This window comes from Panthera onca, chromosome E2, assembly GCF_046562875.1.
Source record: "Panthera onca isolate mPanOnc1 chromosome E2, mPanOnc1 haplotype 2, whole genome shotgun sequence".
Lineage (NCBI taxonomy): Eukaryota > Metazoa > Chordata > Mammalia > Carnivora > Felidae > Panthera > Panthera onca.
Genome location: NC_138353.1, coordinates 16,391,227 through 16,409,254, shown reverse-complemented (window position 1 = coordinate 16,409,254; position 18,028 = coordinate 16,391,227). Strand labels below are relative to the sequence as shown.

At 37.3% G+C, this 18,028-nt stretch overlaps 1 protein-coding gene across 4 annotated transcripts in view; it reads left to right on the top strand.

Moving 5' to 3' along the window:
• The first annotated feature begins 11,576 nt into the window (after nucleotides 1-11,576).
• Nucleotides 11,577-18,028, top strand: part of LOC132690957 (uncharacterized) — a 37,317-nt gene continuing 30,865 nt past the window's right edge. For 2 of the 4 annotated variants that reach the window (XM_060652032.2, XM_060652031.2), the window contains exons 1-2: nucleotides 11,596-11,658; nucleotides 13,119-13,169. The gene's annotated coding sequence lies outside the window, so the exon portion shown is untranslated. Of the gene's footprint in view, nucleotides 11,659-13,118; nucleotides 13,170-18,028 lie in introns of those variants that run through there. The other 2 variants (XM_060652035.2, XM_078439023.1) reach the window with 2 other exon arrangements.

Sequence of the window (18,028 nt, the reverse complement as noted above, 5' to 3'; positions counted from 1 at the left end):
TTGTGCCTCCCTATTCTTGGGGTGCCAATCTGATTTACCCAAACTCGGGTGTGAGCATTTTATGACTTTGTATTTCTTTATGCCTTGTTAACTCATTGGTGTAAGCCCCGGGGGATTCCTAAGCTTATCCCCCATGCTCTATGATCCGGCCATTGCACTACTAAGTATTTACCCAAAGAATACAAAAATACTAATTTGAACGGACACATGCACCTCAATGTTTATAGCGGCATTACCAACAATAGCCAAACTATGGAAAGAGCTCAAATGTCCACTGAGTGATGAATGAATGTATGTATATATACATACATTCAGAATATTACTCAACCATAAAAAGAATGAAATGTTCCATTTGCAATGGCATGAATGGAGCTAGAGTGTATTATGCTAAGTGAAATAAGTCAGAGAAAGACAAATACCACATGGTTTCACTCATATGTAGAATTTAAGAAATGAAACAGATGAATAGAGGGGAAAAAAGAGAGATAAGCAACCATAAAACAGACTCTTAACTATAGAGAACAAACTTAGGGTTGCTGGAGGGGAGGTGGGGGGGATGGATTAAATGGGTGATGGGTATTAAGGAGGGCAGTTGTTGCGATGAGCACTGGCTGTTGTATAGAAGTGATTTATCACTGAATTCTACTTCTGAAGCTAATATTACACTATATGTTAACTAACTGTAATTGAAAAACTTGAAAAAAAAGTCATACATTTATGTTTTATGCATTTTTGATAGTTTGTTATATTTCACAAGATAACTGGTAGAAAAAAAAGAACCAAAAAACCCACAGGGTAGTAAGGCTAGAGTTGGGCTGGCAGGAAGGCAGCAACTTATATAACAAAATGGGGGTGGAATGGGAGAGTTTTTTAAAGTATGATATAGGCATTAAAAGGGCAATGAAAGTTATGCCTATGGCTCTAAATTTATGATTCTGAGCCATTTCACAATGTATGAAAAGAGTTAAATGAGAAAGAAATGAAAAATGAAACTGTGTGTCAAATAGTTTTGGTAAGACCAGAATTCTGAAGGACTGAATACATAAACAAATAACTATAAGAAAGCAGGTGAAGTAAAGAATAAAAATGCAAGTAAAAAGGAAAATAATCATGAAAACAAAGTGCAAAGAAAGTGGGGATACTTGGTATCCAGAATATAATCCCCTAAATTTCAATAAAAAGAAAGACCTGATGTATAAGAAATATATTGAAGTGCCATCTAGGTATCTGAGAAGTTATAGCAACTACCACTCAAAAGACTGGGACTTTTAAGACAATAACATTGGAAAACATTTCAGAGGTGTTATCTTCTAAACAACTGTTATGTGACTTTGTACCATTCACACATGTGTCAGTCACTTATCTGAACATCTTAACATTTCTTTCTCTACAATCCAAGGCTTTTCTTTCTGCTCCAGCTTAAAAATGATATCTGGATTGGTGAGTTGATAGTCTATTCATTAACAGATATATTGGGGTGCCTGGCTGGCTCAGTCAGTTTAGCATCCTACTCTTTTTTTTTTTTCAATATATGAAATTTATTGTCAAATTGGTTTCCATACAACACCCAGTGCTCATCCCAAAATAGCATCCTACTCTTGATTTTGGCTCAGGTCATGATCTCTCTGTTCATGGGATCGAGCCCCTCCCCCCCAACCCCATTAGGATCTATGAAGGATCCCTATTAGGATTTATGAAGCTAAAGAAGAGATTTCAGATTTCTTTAATTTTTTTAATGTTTATTTATTTTTGAGAGAGAGAGGGAGACAGAGTGAGCAGAGGAAGGGCAGAGAGAGGGAGACACAGAAACCAAAACAAGCTCCAGGCTCTGAGCTGTCAGCACAGAGACTGACATGGGGCTCGAACTCATGAACTGCGGGATCGTGACCTGAGCTGAAACCAAGAGTCGGACACTTAACTGACTGAGCCACCCAGGCACCCTGAGATTTCAAATTTCTTGAAAAAAAAAAAAAAAGTCATGAAGACCAGATTTTAACTTTCCTTCTTATAAAACTAACAAAATAACAAAAAACCAAAAACCTAACTTCCAAAAGAGTACAGAATAAGAAAAAAATCATTTGTAATGGAAATAAGAAAGTGAGGCATCCTTACTTTCATACATCCTATACTTTGAGGACTTTCTTACAAAAATAATACAAATGGGATGAGATAGAAAGATATCACCAAGATCTAAGTTAGTACTATTCCGGACAGAAAAAATCTGACAAACATTAATTCAACACTTAATAGTACCAATCACTGCTCTAAACAAGTTATATGTAACAACTCATTAATTCTCAAAAAAAAAAAAAACAAAAACAAAACCACCATCCAAAAATTTAGACTCATCTTTAGGTGATAAAACTAAGGTAGTGACAGTTTAAGTAACTTGCCCATGGTCACACATAAAGTGATGGAGCCAGGATTGAAACCTTTTTATCTCTAAAGTCTATGCACTTAACCTCTATTATTATCAGAATTAACTAATAGGGACACATAGAAGAATTGTTTTTCTCCTAGGATATGGAAAGTGACATAAGTAAAGAAAGGGGAATGTGTAAAGAAAGAACTATTTCATATATTTAAGTATTAACAGATGAAGAAATGTCCTAGAAGACACAGGAAAAAATGGGATCAAGAATAGAAAAGATAATACAATATTTTTGAGAGGAGAAACACTTCATTTTTTGAGACCAAAGTAAAGACGGCTTAGGAAAGACTAACTATGGGCCACAACTTCAAAATTATGCAAAAGCACTTTACTTTATATCCATGAAAATTGTTTATTTTCCTCTGAGATATTAATTAGCTTTATAAATGGAAGACAACATAAACTATGTAATCAATCTTGCTAATTTTATGTCCTAATTTGTTTTTCCTTTGAAGGTCAGATTCAAATTTAAAGCTCAATTCTAAATTAACTTATTTCTGTATAGTCTAATTGCAATTTTTGCATGGTCTTACTAATTTATATTTTTTCCTGACATATTTGTATCCATTTAGTTTCTCATCTTATTGTTGAGATTATTGTGACCTACTTTATCTGCAGTGCAGAATAAAAAAGTAAAAGAAACACATTATTTAAAACTCATTTGAGACTTGATCATTTCTTCCTGGGAGAGAAGTAGAATCTAGAAATGGCCAACCTGGGTGAAAAAGAAGCCATGAACAATCAGGCTTACTTAGCTCCAGACAAGTCACACTAGAAATCTCCAGGTAAATAAGGTCAATCACCTTATGGGGGAACAATCTTAAGATTTTATGATCCATCAAAAGCCAAGAATAACCTCACTGTTTGGAAGCACCAATATATGGCCTATGGAGCTTCAATTTGAATTTTAAAAATTATTTTAAGATTAGAAGTATAACTCACAAGATATTTTTAAAGACTGCACCATACTTAAAAAAAAATCCATCTATCAAATCTCAAAATCACAGAAAAGTTGCAAATATAGTGCAAAGAGCTTTTTTTCCCTGAACCATTTGAGACTAAATTGCTGACCTAATGCCACATCACCCCTGAAGATGTCCCTACATAACCACAATATATTATCAAAATCAAGAAATTAATATTAATACATTACTACCATCTATATTAGATTCCATCCAAGTTTCACCAGGTATGCCAATAATGTCATTTGCACTAAAGGATTCAGTTCAGAATCACACATTGTGTTGAAATGTCATGTCTCTTTAATCTTCTTTAGTCTGAAAGTTTCTCAGTCTTGCCCTTTTATAATCTTGACACTTTTGATGACTATAAGTCCGTCTTTGGAGAATGTCTCCAATTTGATTTTCTTTCTTTTTTTTTTTTTTAATGTTTATTTTTGAGAGAGAGAGAGAGAGAGAACACGAGGGGGGAAGGGGCAAAGAGAGAGACACACACACAGAATCTGAAGCAGTCTCCAGGCTCTGAACTGTTCAGCATAGAGCCTGACGTGGGGCTCGAAACCATGAACAGTGAGATCATGACCTGAGCTGAAGTTGGATGCTTAACCGACTGAGCCACCTAGGTGCCCCAGGTATGTCCTGTTAAATTAAAGTTTTAGCAAAGGCACCAAAATAGAATATATACCTTCCAAAAGAGGAGGAAATAAAGGGAGAGGGGAACAATCAAAAGAAGGAATAAAGGGGGAAAATGGAAATATTAAAGGGTTACATATGACATATATAGTGATGTGATAAAATGGTAGAAATAAATACAAATATGTCAGTAAATGTCTGATTGGATAAATAAAATCTAATTATATGCTATTGTCAAGAGACACATTAAGAGAATCACACAGAAAGGCTGAAAATGAGGGAACTCCTGAAAAAACATCAGTCAAAATACTAATGAAAAGAAAGTTGATGTAGGGGCACCTACATTAAACATATATAAAAGAAAGTTGATGTAGCTATGTTAATATTGGATAAAATAGACTTAAATAATAGCATTATTATAAAAAGATCAGTACATAATGATGAAATGATTACATCTCCAAGAATACATAAATTCTAAACTTATGTTACCAAATATACACATTTAAACGAAAATTAGTAAAACAAGGAAAAAATAAAATCAAAACCATAGTAGGAGATTTTGCATATTTCTTTTACTAATTGATACATGAGAGACAAAAACCAATAAGATTATAGAGGATTTAGACCAAAAACTTATAAGCTTAATCTAATGGATACATTTTTAAAAATACTATATATACACAATAACTGCAGAAGACAAATTATTTTTAAAGATATATTGAATATTCAGAAAAAACAGACATATATTAGGCCACAAAGCAAATCTGAAAAAATTTCAATGGACTAATTTTATTTTTTTTAACTTTAGAGAAAGAGTATGAGTGAGGGAGAGGGGCAGAGGAAGACAGAGAGTGTTAAGCAGGCTCCACGCTCAGTGTGGAGGCTGAAGCAGGGCTCAGTCCCATGACCCTGGCATCATGCCCTGAGCCTAAATCAAGAGTTGGATGTTCAACCCACTGAGCCACCCAGACACCCTTCAATGCACTCATTTCATATAGACCAACTTCAGTGCTCACAAAAGTTATGTTAGATAATAAGCCATCAAAGAATAATTAGAAAAAAATCCATATGCTTAAGAAATATCCTTCCAAATTATTTATGGGTGAAAAAATCATATCATAAATTTAAAAAGAAGAATTTAAAAGTGCATGATGAGACTACTACATACCAAAATTTGTAGGATGCAGCCAAAGTAGTACATAAAGGAAAAGTTACAACCTTAAGAATTTATGTTAGAAGTATAAAGATTAATCACCTAAGTATCCAACTTAAAATGTGAGAAAAAATTATAGAATAAACTGAAAGAAAGCAAAGCAATAAGAAAGAATAAGAAATAAAGGGAACAGTAAAAGAGCTATATAATGAAGAGGATTAATAAGGTCCCAAATAGGTCTTTGTATTATCATATACCAAAAATTATTATAACACTATGTTAATTAAGAGCATATATATAGTGCTGGGAATAATAAATTGACCACAGAATTGAATAAAAAGTGCCCCCAACAGACCAGTTTATTACTGTCAGTAAGAGGGGAAAGGATAGCCTTTTCATAATGTAAGACAATTGGTACATGTACACATACACATACACACACACGTTGTACCCCTTCTTTATCTTACAGAAAGAGTTTGATTCCAAGAGCTTTTATCTTTGTATTATTTACTTATTTTTATTTTTTAGCATGGAAGCGCGTGGGAGAAGGGCAGAGAGAGAGAGAGAATCTTAAACAAGCTCCATGCTATCTGACACGGGGCTTTATCTCACTACCCTGAAATCATGACCTGAGGCAAAATCAAGAGTTGGACACTCAACTGAGCAACCCAGGCGCCCCCATTCTAAGAGATTTTATAACAAAAAAAAAAATTGTGTAAGGCAAAACTATAAAGCTTTAGGAAGATAATGTAGAAAACTGAAATTATGACCTTGGTATAGAGGATAATTTTTTTTTTCTTTAATGTTTGTTTAGTTTTGAGAGATAAGACAGAGCGTGAGTGGTGGAGGGGCAGAGAGAGAGGGAGACACAGAATCTGAAGCAAGCTCCAGGCTCTGAGCTGTCAGCACAGAGCCCAACGTAGGGCTTGAACCCATGAACTGCAAGATCATGACCTGAGGCAAAGTCCCACGCTTAACCGACTGAGCCACCCAGGCTCCCCTAGAGCAGAGCTTCTTAAAACATAAAAAATTACAAGACATAAAGAAAAATTAAATAAATTGGACATTAAAACAGAGTAGTTTTAATTTTTTTTGTTTTTGTTTTTGAGAGAGAGAGACAATGCATGCACAAGAGCAGGGGAGGGGCAGAGGGAGAGAGAATCTCAAGCAGGCTCCATGCCCAGCATGGAGCTGGATATGGGGCTTGATCTCACAACCATGAGATCATGACCTGAGCCAAAGTCAAGAGTCAGCCACTTACCTGAGTGAGCCACCCAGGTGACCCAAAACAGACTGCTTCTATTTATTAAAAGATCACTAAATAATGAAAAAACAAGCTATAAACTAGATGTTTGACACATATGAAATATAAACATCCCCAGGGCACCTGGGATGCTCAGTCGGTAAAGTGTCCAACTTCAGCTCAGGTCATGATCTCGTGGTTTGTGAGTTTGAGCGCCACCTTAGGCTCTGTGCTGACAACTCAGAGCCTAGAGCCTGCTTCAGATTCTGTCTCCCTCTCTCTGCCCTTCCCCCACTCATGCTCTGTCTCTCAAAAATAAATAAATGTTAAAAAAAAATCAAGAAACATAAATATCCCAAATAATTAAAAAAATTAAAAAAAATTTTTTAATGTTTATTTATTTTTGAGACAGAGACAGAGCATGAGCAGGGGAGGGACAGAGAGGGAGACACAGAATCTGAAGCAGGCTCCGGGCGCTGAGCTGTCCTCACAGAGCCCAATGCAGGGCTCAAACTCATGAACTGTGAGATCATGACCTGAGCTGAAGTCAGCCGCTCAACCAACTGAGCCACCCAGGTGCCCCTAAAAAAATTTTTTTAATGTTTATTTATTTTTGAGAGACAGAGTGTGAGAGGCTTTTTGGAAAATTTCCCTTGGAAAATATTGCATATTTCCTAGTAAAGTTGAAGATATTTGCATGCTCCAAATATCCTATGTTCAGTAATACCATATTCCTAATAGATATCCTAGAACAGTGGTTGGCAAATTATAGCTCATAAGCTAATCCTACTACTGCCTGTCTTTGTAAATAAAGTTTTATTGGAATACAGCCACACCCATTCTCTTGCCTACTGTCCATGGCTGCTTTCATGCTACAATGGCAAAATTGAGTGGCTGTGACAGAAACCATATGACCTACAAAGCCTAATATATCTCCTATATTTCCTTTTACAGAAAAAGTTTTCCAGCCTCTGCCCTAGAGAAATCTCTGCATATCCATTAGTAAATATGTACAAGAATGTTTATAGCAGCTGTATAATATCAAATTTTGAAACAACCTACATTTCTATCAATAGAGAATCAGTTAAAAACTGTGATAAAGACATACAATGGACCACCATACAGCAAGGAAAATGAATTATAGCTATATAGCTAAATCTCAGGATCTTATAGTGACAAAAAAAAGCAAGTCACAGAATGCATAAAATATTTATACAAAACTCAAAAATATGCATAGCTAAACAACATATTTTGGGGTTGAATAGTTGAAATTATAAAGAAAAGCAACAGAATTTTAACACAAAATTGTAGATAATTGTTGTATTTGAGGAGAAAGGAAAAGGAATAGGATCTTCAAAGTTAACAGTAACATTCTCTTTCTTAAAATAGGTAGCTGGTATACAGTGTTTTGCTGTATTGTGAATCATTATACCTTACATGCATTTCATTAGTGTTCTTTTTGTATCTACTCAATATTTAATAGAAACTACCTTTGAATGCTACAGATCAAAAGAGGGAGTGAAAGTGAAATTCTTTTGGTAAGTCATCCTGAAGTGGACTCAATTTTCCCCACTGTACTGTAACTTTTTTTTTTAAACAATATGGAGGGTTGTGGTTTTTTTTTTTTTAGATTTTAAGTAATCTCTATACCTAATGTGGGTCCGAGCTTACAGCCCAAGATGAAGAGTCACGTACTCCACCAATTGAGACAGAGAAGCACCCTTGTTGTTTTTTTTTTTTAATTTCTTTTTTTTAACGTTTATTTATTTTTGAGACAGAGAGAGACAGAGCATGAACGGGGAGGGTCAGAGAGAGGGAGACACAGAATCTGAAACAGGCTCCAGGCTCTGAGCTGTCCGCACAGAGCCCGACGCGGGGCTCGAACTCACGGACCGCGAGATCATGACCTGAGCCAAAGTCGGCGCTTAACCGACTGAGCCACCCAGGCGCCCCAAAGCACCCTTGTTTTAAAAAAAATTTTTTATGTGTTTTTATTTATTTATTTTTAATTTTTAAAAAATGTTTTTATTTATTTTTGAGGCAGAGAGAGACAGAGCACAAGCAGGAGAGGGGCAGAGAGAGAGGGAGACACAGAATCCCAAGCAGGTTCCAGGCTCTGAGCTGTCAGCACAGGGCCCGACGTGAAATCATGACCTGAGCTGAAGTCGGATGCCACCAGGCGCCCCTATTTATTTTTGACAGAGAGAGAGAGAGGGACAGAGAATTCTAAGCAGGCTCTGCACTGACAGCAGTGAGTCTGATGCAAGGCTCGAACTCAGGAACTGTGAGATCATGACCTGAGGCACAGTTGGACACTTAACTGACTGAGCCACCCGAGCACTCCAGCCAAGCACCCTTGTACTGGAACTTTTAAGGCAACTTCTCAAGTAAAATTGTCAAATATGATTCTTGTTAATCAAACACCTGGGCTTTGTTAGCTAATGGTTTCAACATATTCACCAGAGAGAAATGATTCAAATAAATTGTGATAAATCTGAACAATGGAATAGTATCTATCTAGCCATTCACATTTATGACATAAAACATTAATAATTAATATTGACATATGTCACTGATATAATGCTGAGTAAAGCTTTAAGATTAATTTTTGTTAATTTAAAATTTATAATCTTTATAAACTCAAGTCCATCAGGTGTATAACATTCTACTGCATGTTTACCACAAATTACTTAACTTTATTAAGGACATACATTTGAAAATATCACCTTAAAAATTCTAAGAAAGTGGCTAATTCCAGGTCTGTACAATGTGAGTCTGGAATATCTGTGTCAAAAAGTAAGGAAGTGCTCAAAGACAAATGAGGACAGACGAGCCAGCTTGAGAGGCCAAATTTGGGACAATATGAGCAACATAAAGAATGATGATAACAAAGAGCTAAAATACTCTGAATGGAAAAAAAAATCCATGAATCATAGTGATACTTAAAACAGAAAAAACAGAAGAGGGAGAGGGGGAGGAGGAAGCAAAGCTCTTATACACAAAAGAAGGAATGATAACATGAAAAAATCACCATTGTAGCCCCAAATTTAAGAACTTATCTAGGCAAGGATCATCAATAAATTCTAAAACCATTAGTTAAAAGGCTATGTGTAAAATGGTCTCAAAATATCCCCATCAGATTACTTCTTGACTTACAAAGACAAATTACTTTTTGACTGGCTTCTTGATTTACCAGAAAGAGATCAGGTCCACACACTACTTGAACCAAATGGATCAAATTTAGTATCACCAAAATGGATCAAACTCAAATTGTCTGCTTCTTGATGTCATGCAATAGGAAGAACACACCACCACCCATAGTATTCTTGCCAAATATATTTAAACTTAACCTGTTCATGACAAAACATATTCAGAATGTTAGCTGTTCTACAAGATAAACATTCTAGATTCATCAGAAATGTCATTGTGAAACATGAAAGCAGGTGAAAGGAACACTGCTCCCATTTAAAGAAACTAAAAAGGTATGTTTTCTCTCCACCATGTAAGGAAACAGGGACATGATAGGAAGGTTTACAAACAAGGAAGGGGCTCTCACCAGGCACCAAATCCATCTGTATATGATCTTGAACTTCCCAGCTTCTAGATATGTAAGAAATAAATGTATTTGTGTGGGGTGTGTGTCTGTGTAAAGATAGGTCCATCCAGTGCAATGTACAACCTTGATTTGGATTTGGACCAATTTTTTGGTCACTTTGACCCACTCTAAGTGCAATTTGACCATCTTTATTTCACATTTATAGTGGATTACTGTACACAGGTTCATTCACTCAACAATCCTGGGCACCAAACTTGCTAATACAGTCACATTACTGGGAAGAGATCAAAGTGTTCAGTATAAGGTCCTGAAAGAGGAAGTTTTATTATTCCACTCCCCCAACCCCGGAAGAGTGGTGCATTTACAATTCTATCCGCCTCTGTACTGGAAGTTCAAACTTTTGTCATTAAAAAAAAAAAAAAAAAAAAAAGCCATGAGACAAGTTCAGGCTTACCAAAAAAACGTACAACTTTAAGTTTCTCTCTCTCCGTGAACCACGGTAACATCTTTTTATGTATAAAGTTATTTTATTATTTTATTAGTCCATGGCCTCTCAACCTTAACCAATAATGTCCCCATAATATTAGAAAAGAATGGATGCCTACTTCGTGGGACTGTGTCAGAGGAAAAGGCAGTTATGCTAGGACTGGCTTTGAAATCATGTTTCTCGCAAACAAACAAAACTGTTGATTTTGCGTTCTTCCCCATAACACGTATATTGGATCCAACAGAAAGATCATGTCTAAATTGTTTGTCAGATAAATTGATAACTTTTTTTTTTTAACCAGATCAAATTAGTGTTCAAGAAAGAAATAACTTCACCATCTTATCGGTTTTTCAGTCACACACATGCTCTTCTGCGAGTCCTACAGACACTAAAGGCAGGAGAAAAGCATGTTTGCATAACACAAATCATCATCAGTCACACAACCATTGTTAATTATGGACAAAAACAAACCACAACAGCAGAGGTCCCTTCTTCTGTCAGCCAATACCACAGTTAGAAAATGTCATTACCATGCAGCTTCAAGCACGAACCACCTCACCCAAAAGCATGAAGCATACAACCACACACCCAGCCGCCGAGGAACTCCCAGTCTGCCCGACTGTATCCGGTGTGGTCTCACACACATACACACCGAAGGGCCTGTCAAGATACCCCGAGGGTCTCTGCGAGTCTGAGGCTCCGGCTTGTCCCCGCCTCAGTTCCAGCTCCCCCCCACCGGCACCTGCCCGCCTGAGGGTCCCGCTTTCTGCAAATCCGGTAAGACCCTAGACTGCTCCACACCCTAGCAGTCTCCTGGCCCAATCACTCCACTAGGGCGCGCCCGACGCCTGCGCATTGAGCTCAGGCGGGCACTCCCAGAAACACCCGCGGCGCGGCCTTTGGGCGAGCGGGTTCGAGCGGCGGAATCCACGAACCGAGGGGAGGGTTAGTAGACTGGGCCTCCCAGCGTCCCGGCCGGCCAGCCGCAGGCTTCCTGGTGTTGGACTACATTTCCCAGAGCCGCCGCGTCCCCAATGCGGCTTCATTTCCGTTTGTTCGTGCGATTTGGGGGCCTCGCGTGGGGAGGGCAGCGTCTGGAGGAGCTTGGCCCGGCTCCCGTTGGGCGGGCGAACCCGAAATCGGGGCTTGGACCCCAGGCGCCAGATCCTGGATCCTGAACTGCAGCTTCTGTCCAGGTGAGGATGTCCGGAATGCTGAGGCGGAAGCGTCACTGGAATTGTGTGTGTGGCGGTTTCTTGCCGTTTTGTGCCTGATACTGGTATGGGCGAATGGACGTATGCGGCTCTGGTTTTGTGTGTGAGCGTTTGCGTGAGTGAGAGTTGCAGCTCTGAGTAATAACTGCTGTCACAGTGTATTTGTGACCGCGTGCTTACCTGACGGGGAATGTGCCATGTGACAGTGTGATTGTGTGTGTACCTCTTGTGTGACTGGTGGTTTGCTTGTGACCGTGAGCTGTGCGACAGGACCGCTGTGACAGGGTGTTTAGATGGACTTGGGTCATTTTGAGGTTATTAATACGATTGTGTATTTTGTGTATTACTGGGGCTTCCTTGCGATTTTGAGGCGTTATGAGAGTGCTACTGTGACAACGGTGTTTGGGTCCACTTGTTTTCCTTGACCTGGTACGGTTGTGTTTTTCTCTTTTGAGTGCGTGCCATATATGTGACTGTGGGACTGTGAGTGTGCCACTTTCTCATGACTGTGTGAAGAGAGTAAAAGTGTTGTGAAAGTGTGTTTTGGGCCATGGGTATCTCTGATAGGGTGCTTGGATGTGCTGGAGTGTGTATATGCTCTGTATATGATTGGATTTTAAAGACAAAAGGTGGTCTGAGGATATAACGTTAATTTGGCAGTTGTGACTCTGGCTGCTTGACTATGGAAATGTGATTGTGCGTGACTTTGTCTAGTCATTTATATATTTTATAGCCTGTGACCTTATGGGAGTTTAGTGAGATACACAGATAAATTTGGGCGTTTGTATTTTGGGGGTTCATTCTGGGGCTGTCTGCCTTTGTATCATGAATCTCTTGTGACTTTGTCCTTAAAGAACTTGACCTCTTTCTCTTCTGACCTCAGTGACTCCCCCCCACCCCCACCTCTCCTTCACACATGGCCTATATTGCTTCATTTCTGTATTCATCCTTAGTTCACAGTGGGATCGTAGATGTAGGTTCCCTGCGGCTTCCAGGTGTCCTCTCACCTTATAGCCTTAAGGATACTGAATGGAGAAAAATGACAGGAAGGAAGGAAGTCAGAAATTTGAGCCTCTGAATGAAGACTATGAGTTACTTCTAAACCACAGCAGATAGCACCTTCAAAACAGGCCATTTGGAAATGTAATGGGGTTCCAGAGAATGTGCTAGAGGAGCCAGTCAGTCACACACTGTAGGGCCTGTGGCACTTCGCTGCAGGGCTCTATCTCCAGTGGACAGTTTTGAATCCGGAAATAAATTCTAGCCCAGGACAGCTGTGATCTTGGACCTTCTTTCCGATACAGAAAGTTCTAGTCTTCTGATTTTCCTCCACATTAAATGAAGGGTAGATGGGGGAGGGGAAAGAGAGTGTATTCTGATTTAGAGTATATCCTAAGAAAGGCCAAGTATCTCATGATTGGTTTTTCTTTTCCTGAGAGTAGAGCCCAGAAGAGGAAAAAATGGCTGTTACACATTCAAAACCAAAGTCCAAGGTGAGTAGATGTTACCTCTTAGTTTCCGGAAATGCTTTTATTTTTTCAGGATATAGGAATCTTTGTTTTCTTTTTGAAATTTCCTAGTTAAGCTTTCTCAAATGATGGAGGTGGCAAGGCAATTTTCTGTAGATTGGGAGCATGGAATATGTGTAGTTAATTATGATAGATACTTCCCAATAGTGAGGAAGTATGGATTTGAGATTCATACATTTTAAAAGGAGATAATATTGTGTTCTTTTTTAAAAATTTTTTTAAATGTTTATTTTTGAGAGAGAGAGAGAGAGAGAGAGAGAGACAGCACAAGTGCACAAGTGGGGGAGGGGCTGAGAGAGGGAGACAGAATCTGAAGCCGACTCCAGGCTCTGAGCTGTCAGCACAGAACCCCACATGGGGCTTGAACCCACAAGCTGTGAGATCATGACCTGAGCTGAAGTCAGACGCTTAACTGACTGAGCCACCCAGGCACCCCTATATTGTGTTATTTCTGACATAGCAGTATTATGGGTTTTTTTTTTACTTTTCCTGTTTATTAATTTTCAAACGTACACAAAAGTATAATGAACCATCATAGGCCCAGCTCAAAAGGTATCACTTGCCAATCTTATTTATTCTGCCTTCAGTTCAAACTCCTTTCTAATTAGCCTCTTGATTTCTTCTTTGATTTATGGGTTATTTAGAAATATGTTATTTAGTTTTTGGGTATTATGAGGATCTTCCAGAGATCTTTTTGTTACTAATTTCATTCCATTGTGTTCAGAGAAATACATTGTATGACTTGAATTCTTTAAAATTCATTAAGATTGGTTTTGTGACCCCAAAATGTGTGGTCTATCTTAGTAAATGTTTGGTATGCACTTAGAAAGACTATTCTGCTATTGTTGAGTGGAATGTTCCATAAATGTCAGCTAGGTAAGGTAGATTGATAGCATTGCTTAAATCCTCTGTAACTTTACTGATTTTCTGTCTTGGATTTATTTCTTTCTCCTTGTAATTTCTATGGGTTTCTGTTTCATGTATTTTGAAACTCTGTTATTAGATCATAAATGTTTTAGATAGTATGTCCTAATGGTAAATTGATCCCTTTATCCTTATGAAATGCTCTTCTTTATTCCTGGTAGTAGTCTTTGCTCTGAGCATCTACTTTGTCTGATATTTAATGTTGCCACTCCAGCTTTCTTTTCGTTTGTGTTAGCATGCAATATCTTTTTCTATCCTTTTTTTTTTTAACCTGTTTGTGTTCTGGTATTAGGGGGCATTTTTTGTCGGCCATATTCAGTTTTTATACAGTTTGACAATTTCTGTCTTATAATTAAAGTATTTATACCATTTATATTTAGTGTGATTATTGATGTGGTTTGGGTCAAATCCATCATCTTGTCCCATCTGTTCCCTATTCTCTTTTCCTTTTCTGCCTTCTATTGGATTGGTGGAGAGAGTGTCAAACTAACAATACCAATATTTTTACTAACCATCTGAATACAGAAAAACAATCAAGACTTCCTGGAGTTCAATAGGATAAAACCTGTCCTACAGTTAGGCTCATTTGTTTCATCTTATACTTTTAGTGATTTCCCCCCCCCCCTTTGATTTAATTTTATTTTAAAATTATATAAAATATTTATTTATTTCCAAAATAAAAACTACAGACAAGGTAAATTCAGAGAAGTCTGGTGTCCATTCCTGTCCTTTCCACCCTGTTCCCTTTTTCCTTCTATAGATAACTACCTGTACTTCTCTTTGGTTTGTTCTTCTATTTTTCTTTTAAATGGTACATGTTTATGTATATGTGTTTGTATGTATATGTATGTAACTAAAAGGGAGTATTGTACATATACTACACTATATCTTTTTCTTTCTCATATGTTTAATGTATTCTGGAGATCATTTTTTAGCAGCCTAGAGAGATCTTTCTTATTCTATTTTATAATTATCTATTTCTTGATTGGCAGTAATAGTTTATTCACCCAGTCTTTTAATTTTTATTAAAAAAATTTTTTTTAACATTTATTCATTTTTGAGAGACAGAAAGAGGGTGTGAGTGGCGGGGGGGTGGGGCAGAGAGAGAGAGAGGGAGACACAGAATCCAAAGCAGTCTCCAGGCTCTGAGCTGTTACTCAGAGCCCAATGTAGGGCTCAAACCCACAAACCATGAGACCATGGCCTGAACTGATGTTGGATGCTTAACTGACTGAGCCACCCAGGTGCCCCTATTCACCCAGTCTTCTGAGTGGGCATTTGGTTTTTGCCCCGATATTTTTCCATTGTATAATATAGCAATCAATAACAGTATGTATGGTTTCTATTTGTAAAGGTTTATCTTTCAGATTTCTGGCCTACTTTTAGCTTATGTTGTGGTTTTTGACATAGATTCTACCTGAATTACAACTCTTGAGCAATAATAAAATGGAAACTTTTTCTATAAAGTTTATAGAAAATTTCAAACATATATGAAAGTAAAAAGTATGGTGTAGTGCATCCCCCTGTACCCTACCCATCACTCACCTTCAGCAAATATCAGTTTATAGCTAAACATGTTTCATCTCTAGATCCCTCTCCTCACAAAAAAAAGGATTATTTTGAAGTAAATTGCAGATATGAAATTTCATCCACAAATATTTTAATACGTGTTTCTAAAAGATAAGAGCTTTTTATTTAAAGAACATAAGCACAATATCATTACTACTTAAAAAAAATCCTTGCTACTGTCTTAATGTTATGAAATAGCCAGTCAGTGTTAAGATTTCTCCTATTGTCCATAAATATGCATTAGAATTGAGATCCAACAATGCCTATTTAGTCTATTTAGTGTAATAGTGTGATATGTTTCTTGATCTTTCTTTCTCTTCTCTTACAGTTTATTTGTTCCAGAAACAGAGTTTTCTTATAAAGTTACCCATATTCTGGATTTTGTTGCTTGCTTATGTGTTGTGTCATTTAACATGTTTTGTATTTCTTCTAAACTGGTATTTAATTCTAGAGGCTTGATGACTTTTTTTGTGGTTTTGCTTGTTTGCTTTGTACTAATCCTTTGTACATAATGGTGCGTATATCTATGACATGGTGCATAACATTTGGTTGTTTTCCTTTATGTGATATTAGCAGCCATAGGTTGTCTTTTCTTGGAATTTATTATTTTATCAGGAGTCATAAAATGATACTGTAATTCTGTCATTTCTTCTGCAGTTATTAGCTAGAATACTTCTGTAAAGGGAACCATCCTGTCATCAGTGTCTTGGTTACTCTGAAGTATAACTTATGTAAAAAAATATTAGGATAAAAGCTTGATTTTTCTCATTGTTTTTCAGCATCTTTGAAAGTTCATCCTGTGTTTTCCTTTTAAATTATTATATATGGGACGCCTAGGTGGCTCAGTCAAGTGTCTGACTCTTGATTTTGGCTCAGCTCATGATCTCATGATTTGTGAGTTCAAGCCCTGCATCAAGTTCCATGCCAACAGTGCAGAGCCTGCTTGAGATTCTCTCTCTCCCCCTCTCTCTGCTCCCCCCGCTCATTTTCTCTCTCTCTCTCAAAATAAATAAAGAAACTTTAAAAGAATTATTTTTATGGACTTGTGGATTTAATTATATTTTACATGTGTCACTCTATAGCAATTACTGTTCTTTTTCATACTCCGATTGTTCATCTTTGGCCTATGGGATCCTCTTTATCCCCTCTGATTTGGTTCCTTTTGGATTCTGTGGCCCTGGTCCCTGAAATGGGAGAAGGCTTTTGTGTGGTACTCCGTTGGCAGTGAAACGATTCTCTACATCTGTGCTGATCCATCTGACCCTCTGTTGGGGCTGTTCCATGGGGGAAAATAGAACAGTGTGAGAGCTAGTGCTTTCTTTGGGTGCTTTACTTGACTAGTAAGTATTTAAAAGCTTGACTGTTACTTTCATTTTGGCTTATTGTCTTAGTTTTTCTGACAACTAGCAGCTCAACTATTTTCAGCTCCTTTTTTGATAGTGGGTGTGGTATCAATTTTGTCAAGGTTCTTGATAGTGTATATAAATCCTCTGTATTGTTACTGACATTTTCATCTACTTGTTCTGTTAGTTACTGAGAGAAAGATGTTAAAATTTCTAAAACTGATTGTGGATCTGTCCATTTCTTCCTTTAGTTCTGTTAGTTTTTGCTTCATATATTTTGATGCTTTATTAAATCTGTGTACCTTTAGGATTTCTGTCTTCTTGATGAATTTGTCCTCTTTTTCTCTTATATTACTCTGTCTTGGTCTCTGTTTTGTCTTATATTAATACAGCTACACAGGCTTTCGTATGCTTACTACTATAAAATGGTGGAGGTATATCTTTTCTGCCTCTCTCTCTTTTTTTAAGTTTTTATTTAAATTTCAGTTAGTTAAGATACAGTGTAATATTACTTTCTGGTGTATAATATAGTGATTCAGCACTTCCATACAAGACCCAATGCTCATCTCAGCAAGTGCACTCCTTAATCTCTATCACCTATGTTACCAATTCTCCCAGCTACTTCACCTCTGGTAACCATCAGTTTGTTCTCTATAGTTAAGAGTCTGTTTCTTGGTTTGACTTTCTTTTCTTTTCCCTTTGTTCATTTGTTTTGTTTTTTAAATTCTACATATAGTGAAATCTTACGGTATTTGTCTTTCTTGGACTGAGGTATTTTGCTTAGTGTAATACTCTCTAGCTCCATCCATGTTGTTGCAAATTACAAGATTTCATTCTTTTTATGGCTGAGTAATATTCCTCTGTGTGTGTGTGTGTGTGTGTGTGTGTGTGTGTGTGTGTGTGTAAACCCACATATACACTACATCTTCTTTATCCATTCATCAGTCAGTGGATACTTGGGCTGTTTCTATAGTTTGGCTATTGTTG